Below are 17,154 nucleotides of genomic sequence, written 5' to 3'. Positions count from 1 at the left end.
AGGGAAAACAGTGACGCAGATAAATAGTACAATGTACTAAATTTTATACTATAGGTGCTTCCAGAGCACAGGAAAAGTTCTTCTCAGTTGAAAAGTTGAGGGAGGCTTTCCAAGTTGATGATGGTGATTATCTTGAAGACTGTGTTGGAGTGAGTCAGTAGAATATGCAGTAAGGAATGACCAGAGTCCTGTTTTCAAGCAGTTATATAGAACTGTGTGTCAGGGTGTAGGTAAGACCATAGAATAAATATGACTTTATTCATCCAACAAGGGTTTATTGTTTATTCATTTGACAAATATTTATTGAACACCTAATCTGTGCTAGGCGCTCTAACAGACATTAGGGATACAGAAGTAAATTAGACAATCTTAAAACTCATCATGGATTGTCAATTCTGGGGAGATATATCTCAGAACAAATATGTATATATTATTGAATAGAATGTACAAATGTATGCAACCAAGCATGAATATTTCATATAAATTTTGTGCTTGCAAGAGCAGCTTTTGGCAATGCCTCTAGACCTCAGGAGAATATACTCATTAATTCTAGAATTGGGGTACTGTGTTGAAAGACTTTAAAGAGTACTAGTAAGGTTTGCATGAAGAATTGAGTGGGGTATGGAGTTGTAAGGAAGGAGGCACAAAAAGTTTGCATTTTCTCTGAAAGGAAATAGAGCACTACATTGAGAGGATTTGAAGCAGGAAAGACATGTATTTAGGATTTTAGAACGATCATTCTGGTGGCAAGTATTCATAAATACTTATGGAGTATCATGAGATCATGCTTTAAAAATATGGTCCTTATAACTGTTTTTCATTTTCTATGCCTGAATTGAATCATTTGATGGTTTTTGTCAATGTCCAAGTAGATAAAGCTAAGTATATAAAATGAACAACCTACATACATACAGTGTATAGACAGGAATATTTACCTTTATGGAATTTATCTTAAAGCTGAGGTCACCAAAATTACCAATTGAGTATAAAATTCAGGACCGCCTTTATTCATACTTGTAATTTATTTATTTTTTTTACATTTCATCATATTTCACATACTTTAGATTGGCTATTTTTCAGAGAGAAATTGTCTGGCTACCAGTAGCTGAAACACATTTAAACTAGCTCAAGCTGTAAGGGGGAATATATTGAATGATTACAAGGGCAAGCAATGTACCCAGACCTTAGAAGGACTATAGCCAGGATACAGAATGAGAATAAGTCTGAGATCACACTTATTCTTTCTGTGTCTCTCTGGTACATATTGGATATTAATTTCATTCTTTGTTGACTCTACAACAAAATTTTCCTTTGTTTGATTTGAAAAAAAATGAGCATATGTATAAAATGTACTCACCATGCAATTTCCTTTTAAATAGTTTAAGCATCACTAGATATATTAGACCATGTCAATTTTTCGGAAGAGAGGATTGCATTGGCAGTTTAGTATGGGGTATGTACTTGCTAAATTCAACTGTTACTGAGAGTTCACTGCCCATTCACTTGGGCTGGGAAGCAGGCTGGTTTTCCAGGGTGTAGAAATGTTCTATAAAATGAGCTAGAGAAGGGGACAATGATTAGATGAAGGAATGTCTAGAATCTCTAACAACTTTCAAAAACAAAACATAGTCTGGCAAATTCCTAATATCAATGGGTATGTTTTTCACAGGAAAAAGACAACTCATTCTTTTTCCAGGTTTCCTTTCTCACTTAGATATTTAATAAAGAATGTAATGCTACATTAGATATGATTAATGCTAGAAACTGAACTTATTTTGTTAAGACAATTTATTGCCTGATTTGCCTGAAATGTTTAGACATTATGAAAGTTTCAGGGACAGCTAGATCTAGCTACTTTGATAACATAAGGAAAAATACGTTTCTCTCCCTCTTTAGATGTTGCTTTCCTTGCTGAAGGCTTTATCCTCAGCTGTGGTCTCTATGCAGTGGTAAAACGGCCCCCATAATCACCTGACTTACACTTTGCTTTAACATTGGTGTATATTGGAAGTATGCTTCTACTCTAAAAGCAATTTAAGCTCCAAAATAAAACAAAATGAAAATAAAAATTGTTTTATTCCTTTTTTTTAACCCACTGAATTGACTTAAGGATGAGGGGAAGTAATTTTTGATTTGAGCTTTCTATGAATTCACTATATGTGAACATTACTAGTAGGATAGCAATACGCAAAATATGAATATTGGGACTGAATATTGCAGAATATAAGATACATAGAATATTACAAGGATTAGACAGTAGTCCTCCCCTTATGCACTGGGGATACATTGCAAGGCCTCCAGTGGAAGCCTAAAACCACAGATAGTACTGAACCCTATAATGTACTGTATTTTTCCCATAATATATATTATAATATATAATATTTTTCATAATATATAATATTATGTATTTATTATTGTATTTATTATATAGCTATATAAAATATATATTTTGGGAAAACAGTATAGTAATAAATAATATATTTTTCCATAATATATTATACACACACACACACATAGTGTAAATATGCTGGACGGAGCTGATTCATGTCTCAGGCATGACAATGGGATAATGCAATATTTTATCATGCTACTCAGAGCAGTGCACAGGTTTAAAATGATTGTTTCTGAAATTTTCCATTGAATATTTTTGGATCACAGTTAACTTCAGGTAACTGAAAATTATGGGAAGCAGAACCATAGATGGGAGGGGATGGCTACTACAAATGCATTAACATAAGGCAGCTTTATTTGTTTATTTATGTCCACTATAAACCACAGCTAAACTGTTTTTATTGATTTTTTTTTAATTTACTTGCCTTGATATATCTTTTCCTGAATCTTAAGTATGAAAATTCTTATTCAGCAGTTTTCAAAAGTTTGTATAGGTAATACCTCAGATTTGCATACCTGGGTTCATGGACTGAACTCTATAATCTCCATTTGTATTTTAGAATAATTGCCCACTATGTGAGAGACAGATGAAAAGATATTGATATTTTAAAAGAAGGGCAGTTAGGAGGCTAAGTTAGAATTAACGGTTGTCTAATTTAGAGGTGAAAAAGGCCTGAATCAGACTGTAGCTATGAAAGTAGGAAGAGAGTGTAAGTATAAGAGGAACGCGATTCTGTGCCAACACATTTTCTTCTAAGTTTTGGCCAATGCTTTTGCTGTATATTGCTGATTTCCATATTTACGTTGTTAACAATGTGGCAAATCTATGTCACAGTCTCCTAATACTTCTATACAATTGATTTTAAGAATCATTTGAATAGGAGAATTCAGACAAGTATAATCTTTTTTTTCCCCAGAAAATAAGAGGATTAGAATGAGAGAGGATGGGATGGTTTATGCTTGCTAGTAAGCAGAGAGGTGGCACATAGTTTAAGTAAGAGATGCCTAGAATAACTCGTGCCAATTTGAAGCTCAGGTTTTGAAAAGGAGGGGGAACTTTGTTTTTAATTTTTTGTTTGTTTCATTTTTAAATTTTAATTATTGGGAGAGAGAGAGGAAGACAAGCATCTCCAACACGGTCTCTGGTTGCAAACTCCCCCATCTTCCCAGCCAGCATCATGCGCACAGGCACCTGGCATGTACAGGTAGAACAGAACACTGACCACGTGGTCTTCCGTGTGGGCGCACCATTGCTAGAGCAGTGTGCTCCCACTGTCCTATCAAGCAGGCCCGAGACTCAGTTCTGACAACAGTTTATTGTTCAGACCATGTTGAGGTTCTCTGTTATGGCTGTAGCCTTAGGAACACTGACCCTTTTTTTTTTTTTTTTTTGTGTGTGTGTCTTTCCAAGTGGTGGTAAATCATCATGGCAGCTGTATGCTGTTGGGCTGCTTTGCTTTAGAACAGTCAAAACCACTTTATTGCAGATGTGAGGCTAACCCAGCACCAACTACATACAGAACAGGTAAGTGCAGTTTTAGAGTACAAAACCGAGTATTGTATTTCACTTTGAGACTTCTCGCTGATTTGTGTAGGATTGCGTTTTCCTGTTCCAAACTCCTTAGCTCACTGCCTCATTTTGCTTACTTTGAAATAAGGTTACTTTCTATTTATCCATCCTGCTCATCTAAGTTAAACAACTCTTTTGTATGTTACAGTTTTCAGTTTTGAGTGTTTTAAGAAGTCAAAGATATTTTATTCATTTTAAAAATGTGTTTGGTGAATAAGGTCATAATTAGCAAGTTATCATGCTATAGATATAAGATGTAGGATGTAAGTATATAATGCAGCACAATAGTACATATTCAGATGGTTATGATAAAGACAGAGGTGGAGAATTAAAAAAAAGACATAGGGATGGAGAGAGAGGTGTGGGTGGAAATTGCTAAATAATGTACGATTCTAGTATTTCCTTTTTCTTCTTTTTCTCTTTTGTTTTCTTTCTCTTTGCTCTTTTTTGGTGCTCTAATAAGAAGAGAGAAGGAGTGTAAAATGTTGCAAATAAGTCAAAAATTGGAGAAGGGAGGAAATGCCACAAGGAATCTAACCTAAATCAATTGTCCTCCATAATCTAATGGCCACTCAGAAACCATAAGTTATTTGAGAGGAATAAGTTTTTTGGTTGTGATGCAGTGACTACCCTAAGTTAAAGATCTTGACCATTAATACCATCTTGGCATCAATTGCTTTAATCTAATTTACATTTATTAATGAAAGAGGCATTAAGTTGGCTTAGTTTTGCCCAAGAGAGAATAATTAGGATCTATAATGGAAGGAAAGAATTTTCTAGGCTAGAAAATTGGGCAATGGTGAGTTTCTAGTTTCTTTTGGTGTCTATTCAGAGCTAAGCATGGAGTCTAGGGTTGTATTACAGAGAATTCAAGTTTTAATTAGAAAACGTGTAAAGTAAGGTTCATTCATTAAAAGCAAAATTATATATCTTAGACACTTACGCAACAAGGAAATATATTGAAAGGATTTGGGAAAGTTTGGAGTTGCCAGCAGAGTCTAATAACCAGGCTTAGAAAAGAGAAAAATACAGATAATTCCAAAAAAGTCCAGTTGAAAAAACCACTTATTTTAGAACATTTTATTGCTACAAAACAAAAAATACAGGCATCTGGATAATGTAGGAGAATAGGGGTTTATTCAGATCATGATTCAGAGGTCCAAGATCCAGAGGTTACTTTTGTGGGGGTCTTGCAGAGTTCTGAGGCATCAAATTGGGAGGCCTAGAGGACAGAGCAGCGGTGTACATCAGTGCCTCTGTCTCATCTCCTCTCTATAAACTCAGCGAGACTCAATCATGGGCGCACTGCTCTGATGACCTTAATCTTAATCTCTTCCCAAAGGCTCATTCAAACCACAGCTGATTAAGTTTTTAATCCTATTAATCCCATCGCAGTCAAATCTTAGTTCATAAATTTGGGGAGACATTCAAACTATAGACATTCAAACTTCAGCACTCCACAGTGCTGAACAGACACCACCCCTGGAAAGGATAAATTCTTGCCTTATTAAATAAGTATTTTTGAAGTATCTGTAAGAGCCAGGCACTAGGGTAATACAGAGAATGAGAAAAGACCCTTGTCTAGAGCAGCTTATATTGTAATGGAAAGTAGACATCAAACTAATAAACACATAGGTGTATAACACTGTGAGTAGTGATAAGTGCTGATAATAAAACAATTTATGAAAGAAAATACGGTAGCAGAACAGAATAATGAGGAAGGAACTAGAGACACCTGCATGAAATGAGCCATGTGGAAGGAATGGAGCAGAGAGAAGAAAAGGTGCAAAATGTATGTAAGGAGCAATGAGGAGGAAGAGTGGCCAGAGCAGAGTGAAGGGGAAGGTGGTGGAAAAATAAAAGAATGTCAAGAGCTCCTCCAACCATAGTATCTCCCCTTAAGAGTTAAAGTCTCCGTAGAGGGAATCCATAATATTGGCAGAGCTTAAAACCTGCGTTCATTCTTTTTTTCTTTCTTTTGGAGAGGTTTTTTTCTATAGGGCGTGTGCACTCTCCAGACAGAGAGAGACAGAGAGACAGAAAGTGAGAAATCACCCCCTGGGGAGATGACCATGCCGCAATCCCTTCTCCTCCATTCTCCTCTTGGGATCTTGGGCATGCACGCACACACGCCCAGCGTGAGTTTTAAGCCACCGGGTCCAGGATGTGAACCACGGTCGACTATATGGGAGTCCAGCAACATAGCCATTACCCTAACTGCTGGTTCAAACCTGCGCTCATTCTTTGGATGAAGAAGGAAGACCACCACAAACTGGTAGGAGGACTTTATATGTCTTCAAAAAGTTCATGGGAAAATAGAATTTATTTTGGTGCAAAAAAAATTCAAACCCATGCATAGTTATTTTTAAAAAATTTGTAACAGAGAGTATGTGCGCATGTAAGTGAGAGACAGAAAGAGAGAAACACCACCAATAGGGTTTGCACAGGTCTCCTCCCCAACCGTCCAGCTGGCATCTTGGACACTCATGGACGAGGCATATTTCCAGGCCAACCTGAGGATTTGAACTATGGACAACCATGCAGTCCAATACACCATGAACAATGCTACCTTCTTGGACCCATAGTTTTTCTATAATATGCATTTATAATAATATTTTTGAAAAAGTTTATATCTTCCATGAGTAAAAGACACAGAGAGACAGTGTTAGAACCCCCCAGTAGGGCTTTGAATCTGTGATCCACTTTCAGCCTTAGCCAACTGCGGATCATGGGCGTGTGCGAACCTGGTCTACTCAGGAAGGTATCCAGCTGAAAACCTGGACACTTCCTGTATGGGTCAGCCTCTTAGAGTGTAAGTGTTTTACTGCTGTGCCACTGCCTCCGTAATGTGAATTTTCTATACACTTTTGGAACACCTCTTGTAAATGGCTTGTTAGCATCCCAAGGGAGAGATCAGGGCAGTTGAGATGTCATCCTCACAAATGAGGAGAGGTAGAGTCCAAAGGAGAAAATTTAAATATAGTCAGGAAGGAGGATGAATGGCTGGAGCTGAGCAACAAATGTCTCCATGACTGGTTAGCTTGAGTGAGTGTTTTCTACACCAGGATCAGTTGAGGGATAAAAGTGAAAGAATCGAATCAAAAGGGAAAAGAAAAAAGAGTTGACAAAGAAGTAAGAAGCCTTACCTCTATCATAGGTCCACATCTCCCTTCTGGCTTCTCCTATCTTCTACTCTCTGTCATCATGTAAGCTGTACTCAGGTTGGTCACGGGGAAGAGGCAACTCCTGGGGAAATGTTTATTACAAGGGATGATGTAGTGGGGAATAAAGGGACACAGACGACTGACTTATCACAGCTGAAACTCTAGGACATCTGGCACATACTGGACACCTGCAGTAGCAACTCTAGGAGGCCGCCCTCGGAATGAGTTTGTCCATTATTCTTTCATTCACAAGAATCAACTTCTTTCTGACTCTTCTACTGAAACAATCTTCTTCAATCCCATTGCCGACTCCTCCTGGCTCTTTGAGGGCTTCTGCATACAGCTTTTCCAGAACCCATCACATGGGCTCTGCTTCTCATTTAATCACCTTTGAGTATCTTACATTCAAACTGCCTGAGAGAAGATCCTGTAAGATCACTTGGTTGTCCCTATTTATTATGGTCTTGCTATTGTGTGAATTTCTCACCCTGGGTGACTGCTACAGGCTGCTGGCTAACCCACATAGGGGGTGCCTACTTTTTTTTTTTTTTAAGGTTTTTGCCTTAGACCGTGTGTACTCACTGGAGAGAGAGAGAGAGATACAGAGACAGTGAGGGAGAAAGTGAGAAATGATCCCCTGGGGGGAGACTATGTTGCTATCACTTCTCCTCTATTCTCCTCCCAGGATCCTGGGCACGCACATGTGCCCAGCATGGTTTTCAAGCCACTGGTCTGGTATCCCAACTGCAGTCAGCCATGCAATCAGCCATGCAGGAGTCCAGCGACATAACCTCTGTGCCTTCTACTGGCCCCAGTAGTGCCTTTGATTCCGATGCTAATCCTTGGTTTAGGCACCTCGGAAGGATGATGGGGTCTTAGAAACCAAGGATCGTATCTAAGAAACTGTTCATGCATGTGTTATTCAGAAGGAACTGGTGAGGGTGGGAGGTGCCCAGAGATTCTTAGAAATTATTCTAGTGCTAAAATAATACTAACTTCAATATAGAATGCCTTCTGTGTGATAGACATTTACAGCACATTATTTCTGGCTCTTATAACAACCTTACTGTGTAAGCATTATTATTCCTATTTTTAACCTCCCAAATCATACAGCCAATAAATAGGTAAGATAGAATTTAAATCCAAAGTCTATGTTTTCTTCGACAACTTTTTATATTAGAGTTCTTGTAGTATATGGACCTCTGAGCAAGCAAAAGGCATTTTGTAAAGTAGTAGGTCCATGTAGTTTAAAAGAGTCAAAATAATTTTGATCGGCTATAAGGCAGTATGCATTCATTCATCTATTAATTCATGAATGATTGTTCATGGACTCTGCGTGCAAGAGCGTAAAGCAATCAAATTATGAGCAAGAATAATCTTCCTAGATACAAATCCAAGTGGTTTCATATAAAACAATACCTACTGTGTTGTTTTGCAATGAGAATGTCTGAATACTAACTATGACAATCTGGGAAATACTTCTTTGCAATGTTCAACAGAGAGACCTATTTAATAATAAAGGAATAATGGATGGGACCAGCAGTTAGCATAATGGCTATGTCGTTGAACTCCCATGTAGCTGACTGCGGTTCGAGGCCCGGATCTGGTAGCTTAAACTCACGCCGTGCGCCTGTGCGTGCGTGCCCAAGATCCTGAGAGGAGAATGGAGGAGAAGGGATTGCGGTGTGGCCATCCCCCCTGGGGGGTGGTTTCTTGCTTTCTGTCTCTCTGTCTTTATTGGCGAGTGCACGTGCTCTATAGCAAAAACCTCTTAAAAATAAAAAAGAAGTGAAAAAGAAAATAAAAAGTAAAATAATAATAATAAAGGAATAATGGAGAAAGGAATCTCATAGGGAAAAATTCAAGTAAAATACTCCCTGTAAATCTTGAAATAATAAGAGGAAAGAGTAACAATGTTATCTTATTCCTGGGACCCATGAAAAACTATTGTCCCAGAATAGTTTCTCAATGGTAACAGGATTGTGCTCTATAAAGCCAAGTGAATAAATGTTAAGAAACAAAGCTTTCTTTTAAAATAATGCCATTTGTCTTGTGAAAGAATTATCAATGGAAAGAAACAATTAATATGCAAAAAATGTAGAGGCTTTGTCTTTTTTTTTTTTTTGTCCAAAACAAGAAAATTGGTATTAACAGGGGATAAGGTGTTGTGTATAAATCCTAATTAAGTAGGTATAAATTGACAAGCACCGAACCCTAACATGCCATTGTAGCTGATGGGCTGACACAGCTGTACCGTGCTTGGTCAATGACAAGAAACTCAAGAGAAATGCAAGTTTGGGGCACTTGTCCCCTGCATAAACCCCAGAGATTTAATAAGCTTTCAGAATAACTCTTAAGAATCTTTAGCCAGTCTTACTTTTTAAAATGGTAAAGAAAATGACCACATCTAAATGTAGTTTGATAAAAGGCCAATTGTGGGGATATATTAAAGCAGTTTTGAGAAGAGGGTTGTTCATAGATCTGTAGCTGCTGCCAGCTAATTGTTAAATTCCAACATCACTTTAACACCTAAAAGTGCCCATCATGGCCTGCCTCATGTTCCTGGACTAATTTCTCTACAATTGTAAGCCACCTCACACTTACGGCTAGCTGAAAGACTATGGGATGTAAATTTAGCCACAGATTTTTTTCTTTTTACTTTTTCATTTTTAAGGCAGTTTTAGTACTACTGTCTTTATAGAAATAGTCAAGAATATAAATATTACATTATTAGAAAAGTCATAATTCATTTTTGCATAGAAAAACACATTCCGACTTTTCTCATGACCCAATATATCTACCAGGTATCAACTAAGAGACAATTAAAAGTGAGTCAGCAATTAACTCACATATAAAAGGCCGGGTTTCCACTCTCCCTGATGGCTTAGATAACACTTATTGAAAATAAAAAATAATAAGTAGAATAAAAAAATGCATTAGAAATAGAAGTTCTGTGAGGAAAAGTACATCACTTATGGAACTTGGTATGTTGCTTTTAGCTCATGAATTTAACATGAAAAATGTCTATTGATTTTGTTTTTCAGACTGTAGTTTTTCAAATTTTTTCTTCCTTAGCAATGCTGTCACCTACTTATCTTGTAGGGGCTGCTGTTCAAAGAGGATGTTGTGAACATAAGATAGTGAAGAAAGATTCCATGAACCATAAGGAGAACCATCTGTAGCACTGTGGTTTGTGCCGTTTTGAGGTCATGCTAGATAAAGAAATGAAAGATCTGGCTGGTTTTGTCCAGGAAGTTTCCTGAAGATGATTGAAACCTTGATTAGCTTGAGCTGTGGACAGAGGGAGAGCTTTGTCTTTCTCTTCCTATCTCCAGCTTGTGTAGAAAATAGTTATTTTTTAGTTAGGAGATTATGAAGAAAATCTGGACCATGGTAATCTTTTGAATGGTGACATGAAGTTAGGATTAAGATGCTGGAGGCTTCTTTTTAGATATATGGGGAAGTGCAGCAGGAGGGCATATCAGAGATGCACTGGTGCCTAATTGCCAAATGTTTGAGGTCTTTAGCTAATGGTGTGCTAGAAGAACTAGCATTTTCTGATTAACTTTTTAGAAGTGTCAGAAATGCTTTTCAACACATAGGTTATAACATTAATTACAGTGTAAAAAAAACTCTTGTGTGTCTTCTGGCTTCAAAATCAGAGGGTCTTTTTTTTTTTTTCTTTTTTTTGGAGAGGTTTTTGCCATAGGGCGTGTGTGCTCACCAGACAGACAGAGAGACAGAGAGACAGAAAGCGAGAAATCACCTCCCAGGGGGGATGGCCACACTGCAATCCCTTCTCCTACATTCTCCTCTCGGGATCTTGGGCACGCACACACACGTGCCTGGCGTGAGTTTAAGCCACCGGGTCCGGGACGTGAACTGTGGTCGACTACATGGGAGTCCAACGACACAGCCATTATGCTAACTGCTGGTCCCGAAAATCAGAGGGTCTTAGCATCCTCCAAATCCCCAGTGATGATAGGAAGGTGACTTTCAAAATTCAGACCAATTCCTTCCTAAACAAAGTGATCCCCCTCTGCATTCTGTGGCATCAGAGAGCATCCCTGCAACTGATGCTGTGTATGCTGTGACTGTTCATTTGAACCCAAATCAGGTGCATGGGAGAACAACTGTTTCTTCTGAGAATATAATTTGCAGTTTTCTATCTTTTATTTAAAGCGATGGGATAATTGAGAGAAAAAATACCCACCTCATCTTGTCTTTATTGCTATTCATTGCTTATTATGTGGGAGGGGGATAGGTGCGGTGTGCTCTTCCTTTCTCTTTCTTTTTTTCTTTCTTTTCCTTCCTTCTTTTTCTTTCTTTCTTCCTTTGTTCTTTCGGCATGGTCTCACTGTGTCATGATCCTCATTCCTCAGCTTCTCAAACAGCTGGCAATACCAACTCATACCACGATGCCTCGCTTTTTGGAGAGGCCAAGACTTGAACTTCCCTGTAGCCTCAGCCAGCTGAGCAGCAGCATGGGCCTCTAAGGGAGTTTTTAATAAAAGTCCCGCAGACTTTGGCTGCTCTAATTATGTCACTATATTAAAGGAATTGCTTTGACCTGAGAACAACCAACCCAACTTGCAAAGTTTTGAATACAGGATTTGCTCTACCACAGCCAAAAGCTCTACAGTGGTGCTACAGCATGATTAGCGCTTTGATGTCCTCTTGAAGAAAATGTCAGTTCAGAAACCTGAAGTGTTTGCTAATGATAAGGGCCCAACTGTCCCATAAAACTAGGAAAGTGATATTTGTTGTCTATTTCAAGAACTGGAAATGAAATTTTCTTTCTTTTCCTTCCTTCTTTTTCTTTCTTTCTTCCTTTGTTCTTTCGGCATGGTCTCACTGTGTCATGATCCTCATTCCTCAGCTTCTCAAACAGCTGGCAATACCAACTCATACCACGATGCCTCGCTTTTTGGAGAGGCCAAGACTTGAACTTCCCTGTAGCCTCAGCCAGCTGAGCAGCAGCATGGGCCTCTAAGGGAGTTTTTAATAAAAGTCCCGCAGACTTTGGCTGCTCTAATTATGTCACTATATTAAAGGAATTGCTTTGACCTGAGAACAACCAACCCAACTTGCAAAGTTTTGAATACAGGATTTGCTCTACCACAGCCAAAAGCTCTACAGTGGTGCTACAGCATGATTAGCGCTTTGATGTCCTCTTGAAGAAAATGTCAGTTCAGAAACCTGAAGTGTTTGCTAATGATAAGGGCCCAACTGTCCCATAAAACTAGGAAAGTGATATTTGTTGTCTATTTCAAGAACTGGAAATGAAAATCTTAATGATACAGGAAATGCTCTTCAAAGGCCAAGAAGCCTTAGTGAAAGATAAGAGGATCAATCAGTCTTAAATATGAGTTTACTAAGAGTAAGAGGAATGCTACCAGCATGTATATGTATTTCAAAAGGAATGAATAAAATTCAGCAATAGTGTTAATTTTACTTTGAAGTATATAATGAAACCCCTCAAGTACCTAGACTTTAACACGCCTTTCTCAAAATGACCAAAATTTCCATTTTTGAGCATTTCTCTTTTTGCTTTTTTCCGTTTCCTAAGTCTTAACAGAATTTTAAAAGAACAGCTAATAAATGAAGTATACTTCAGTTTCATGTAATGGATTGGATCAGAAGAGAACTGATAAGATGATATTGGAAAAGCAGGTGGGGGGTCAAAAAACTGCAAAAGTGCTGAACTGTGTGGGTTCAATTGATTCCTGGCTGCAGACCTGCAGTCCCCGGTTATTCCAGCTAATGGGAGGAAGGCTCTGCCTGCTCTGTTACAATTGCCAGCTCTCCCCTTGGGACTGGTTACCAGCAGGGCCAGAGGTGATGAGGGGGAGATAAGGCCAATTAAGAATTCAGAGTGGGGAAGCAGGAAACAGAAGCCACAGGGAGAATTCCAAAGGGGAAGACGGAAATGAAACTGTGGGTCACTGTAAGCATTCAAGCTAGAATACAAATATGAGTTTTAAACCTGCTCTGAGAAACTCATTTTAGTGGAAGACAGGATCAAAGGAGGCTGATGCTTTGCAATGTGGTTTCTAAAGGCGAGGCACAAGAGCAGAATAACTGAGTAGAAACTTGTCATTAAAACCTAGCCCGATGCTTTAGCATCCTTTCTGTGTTTTTGGCACACTTTAGGATAGTAGACATTTTGGTGTTGTACTTGAAGAATTGAAAAGCTCCAAACAAAACTAAGCAATTCAGCAATAATTTCAACACAATCACTGCTACAGTGTAACTATTGTATAATAGCAGGATCCACAATAGCACCCTAGTGATTGAGGGCGAGGAGGACTGTGGGGAATAGTCAGACAGATCCAGGTTTAGACACTGGCTCCGGTGACCTCAGGCCATCGGTTCATGACTGTAATCATCAGAAAGATTCTGCACCTGTAAAATGGGGAAGAAGGGTAGACTAGCCCTTGACATGTGAGTGCTCATCAACATGCCATTCTGATTTCTATTCCACCCATCTCCTACCTGTTCACTGCCCACTATCCTCCAGCACTTTCAGTGCTCCAGAGGCCAAATTCCTACCGGGCCCATCAGTTTGAAATATTTCCTGGACAAAGGTGTGCTGTCTTCTATCTTACTTAAAGCAAGTTATAGTTTTGCTCTTACCAAACAATAAAACACACTCAACAGAAGTCCTGCTTGACATCTATTGTGAATAAAATATACACATTAAAGTAGCAAAGACCAATTTCATCCATTGAACAAAATTTGGCATCATGTCTGAAAGGGATTCACAGTTTACCAGGGGGGCTTGAGTTTTCCCATTAAATCAAGGCTTCCCTTTTCCCTAAATGATAGGCCAATAAATTTCTTATTTTGTCTCCAAGCTGAATACTGACAGGCACTATAGAAAGTATTTTCTGTATATTATCTAAATTTTCATTTTTTTGAAAACAACTTTTGAAGTAGATAATGTGCTGTTTTTTTCAAAAATCACTTTATAGAGAAGAAAAGTAAGGGTTAGAAAGATTAAGCAACAGCAAGACTAGGTCTTTAAAACATCAATACTTCTGCTCTAACTCTGGTTTTCAGTCTTCAACAAACATCAGAATTGCCTGGGGGCGTTGGAAGATGGTGCTCTGAAGTCCGGATTGTTGGGATCCACCCCTAGAATTTTCCTTTGGTAGGTCTGGCTTGAGGATGGAGAATTTGCGTTTCTAAGTTTCTCACGATGCTAAAGTGGCTGGTCCTGGGACCACACTTCTAGAAACATTTCTGTAATTTCTCCTCAAATCTTAGTTGAGCCCCTCCAAAAACCACATGAAAATATAACACTTTTTAGATGGAATTAGAAATAACTCTTCGTTAGGAAAATGATAACACTAGTCCTAAATTAGTTACAGGCACAACAAACTCTGTCTTAGGTAACTTCTCCAACCAATGAAGGTATTTTGTCGTGAGTTTTGTATTTCCTACCATGCCTAGGGCATGTGACTTTGGGACTAGATTGCCTAACTTTGTGATTTACTGTTGTCAGTTGAGATCAAATACTTCTGTGCTTAGTACAATAGTGCAAGAAATGAAATGGTGGTGGTTTGTCAATGGTAACACCACTGGTAAGATGTTTGTTTCTGAGGTTTTCAAAATTGCTTTAGAAAGCCTTGGGGCAGAAAGCTTCACTTAATTAAAATATTTTAAATCAAACCACAAGAACTTCAGTTCATAAAGCCTCAGGGTATAGCCAGCAATTGTAAGAAACTCAAATAAGAATAGGGTAGATAAATGTAAAAATATGGGGTATAACTTTTTGGCATTCTTTGTTTGCTGGGTTGAAATAATTAGATGACAGAAATACTAACTGAAAATCTTTAGTTGACTGTTGGAATTCTGAGGCTATTTATTAACTGCTACACTACTGATTAGTGTAGCACTACTGATCACGTAGCATTGGGAATAATGTTCCCAGGATACTCAGTGAAGAACAGATTTTCTTTGAAAATAACTTTAGGAAGTATTGTACCAGTCTTTCAGAAATAGACATTCCTCATTTGCTTAGGGAAATCTCTGGTGAATTTTACATAGCGACCTGCTTAGCTTGGTTTAAATCATCATTTCCATTCCCTAAGATGTATCGAGCACAGAGCTTTTCACTTCCTTCCCTCCTCCCCAAATTACAGTTTATCGTATCCTATGAAACTGAAAAGAAAACATTTCAGGGAACACCATCGTTACTTTAAAACTAGTATTGCCATTGAACCTATTATATGTGTATTGCAAAGTCCTGCTCCCATCTACCATCGATTCTCACTATTTCCTAAGTGTTGCCTATGTTTTCTTTGCTTAAATAAGGACTTGAACATGCTAAGACACCACTTGATGACTGAAGTAAGCAGCCAGAGATGCTTGGGTCGCTTTCGAGTTTATCAATAAGTACGATTCAGTGAATCCATATCTTAATCCATAAACTTGTCCCCCCTGAAAAGATCAGTGTAAATTGTGAAAAGATCACCTTATACATTGGGTGCTGCATAGAAAAGGTCTTTGGGTTAGTTTATTTGATCACCAGAAAGAGATAATTTATAATTACAATAGCACTTGTTTATTTGTTAAACGTAACTAAATGGGCTGAAAACTACTTACTTGCTCAAACATCAGATGGATGTTTTTCTCTTTGAAAATATTAATTTGCTTAGCAAATCCACTTTTCCTCAGCACAGGAATGTAATCTTCAGTCACTTTTCCCCTAGCTAAGGAAAGGTAAACTTTAACCTAACCGTTTTTCTAATTATCACACGTTTTGAATTAATGGGGTCCAAATTAATTAAGGTTTTATTATAGTTTCATCCTTAGGAGACAAGGTTTCATTTCCCTCTTTTGAGGTATTTTCCACCTGAATCAAAAGAAGATTAACCTCACTACTCTCATTGCTTAAAGCCAATGGGTTTCAACTTCTTTTTTCTTCTCCAACATACCTGAGGGTTACGAAACACTCCTTCTGAAAGGAAAAGATGAGGTGTGTGGGGGGCTATAATTAGGAAAATCTCCCCAGGTGATTCTGATAAGCTCCCTGCCCCTTCTTGAGAATCCTGGCATTAAGCCTTTGATTAAAAACTTGTAACCCTCAGGCAAGAGTGGAACTGGGACAGGAAGGGCAGTGGAGGCCTTGACAGGACTCCAGCTAGGCAGGGACTCAGCTGGCAGGGGGTTTTGTCACAAGAGGTCAGCTATGGCATGGAGAATCAAAAAGATAGCAGGCTAGCCAGCCAACTAACATACGGCAGAAAATCACCCGGAGCATTATTAGCACTGCTAGCTGTCTCCATCATGTGAACTGAACACTGGGTGTTGATAACCCAAGAGCAGCCAGAGGAAGAAGGTTGAAGGTTTCAGACAAAACTTGCCTTTGGTAAAATCAGAGGCAGAGATTTACATTTAATCTGCTTGATGTTGGATCTGTGAATGAGATGGAAAAAATAACGTCACCCATGTACTTCCCACCCTTTCTCCAACCTCAGCCACCGTTCCCTGAAGCCTACGATAAAGAATTACGCTGCTGGATACGACTTCACAAATGACATAGGTAGCTACAAAACTAAGGAGTGGCTAAAATATGGTATTTAGGAGAAGCTATCTGTGTAACAAAATATTAAGAGAATTATCAGTTAATATTAAATTACATATTCATTGTTTTCATTCCCTAGTATAACAAATAAAATGCCTTCAACAAATTCATGGAAACATAGTTAAAGTATGAGTTTATTTTGGTGCAAAAAACAATTGTAACATGTACTTTCTACGAACTTTTTGAAGGACCCTCATAGTTTTTGAAAGTTTTAATGAAATAAAACAGCTGGCAGTTATGAGTAGATATTCAAGTTTGCTCTTAATGTTTGAGTAAAATATTAAGTATGTGTAAGGTACATACATATTTCCTTAGATATTGGTGTACTGCATCTTAAAGACTATTAAACATGAAGATTTTGGGGGAAATAACCTGTCCTTACCTAGTGTTCTTACTGTTTTATCCTATTCCAAGCTTAGTTGGATGCTTATTTCATA

Source organism: Tupaia chinensis, unplaced genomic scaffold (assembly GCF_000334495.1).
Source record: "Tupaia chinensis unplaced genomic scaffold, TupChi_1.0 Scaffold000478_3, whole genome shotgun sequence".
In the NCBI taxonomy this organism is placed as follows: Eukaryota; Metazoa; Chordata; class Mammalia; order Scandentia; family Tupaiidae; genus Tupaia; species Tupaia belangeri.
The sequence above is the reverse complement of the archived record's forward strand: the minus strand, read 5'-3'. Positions refer to the sequence as shown.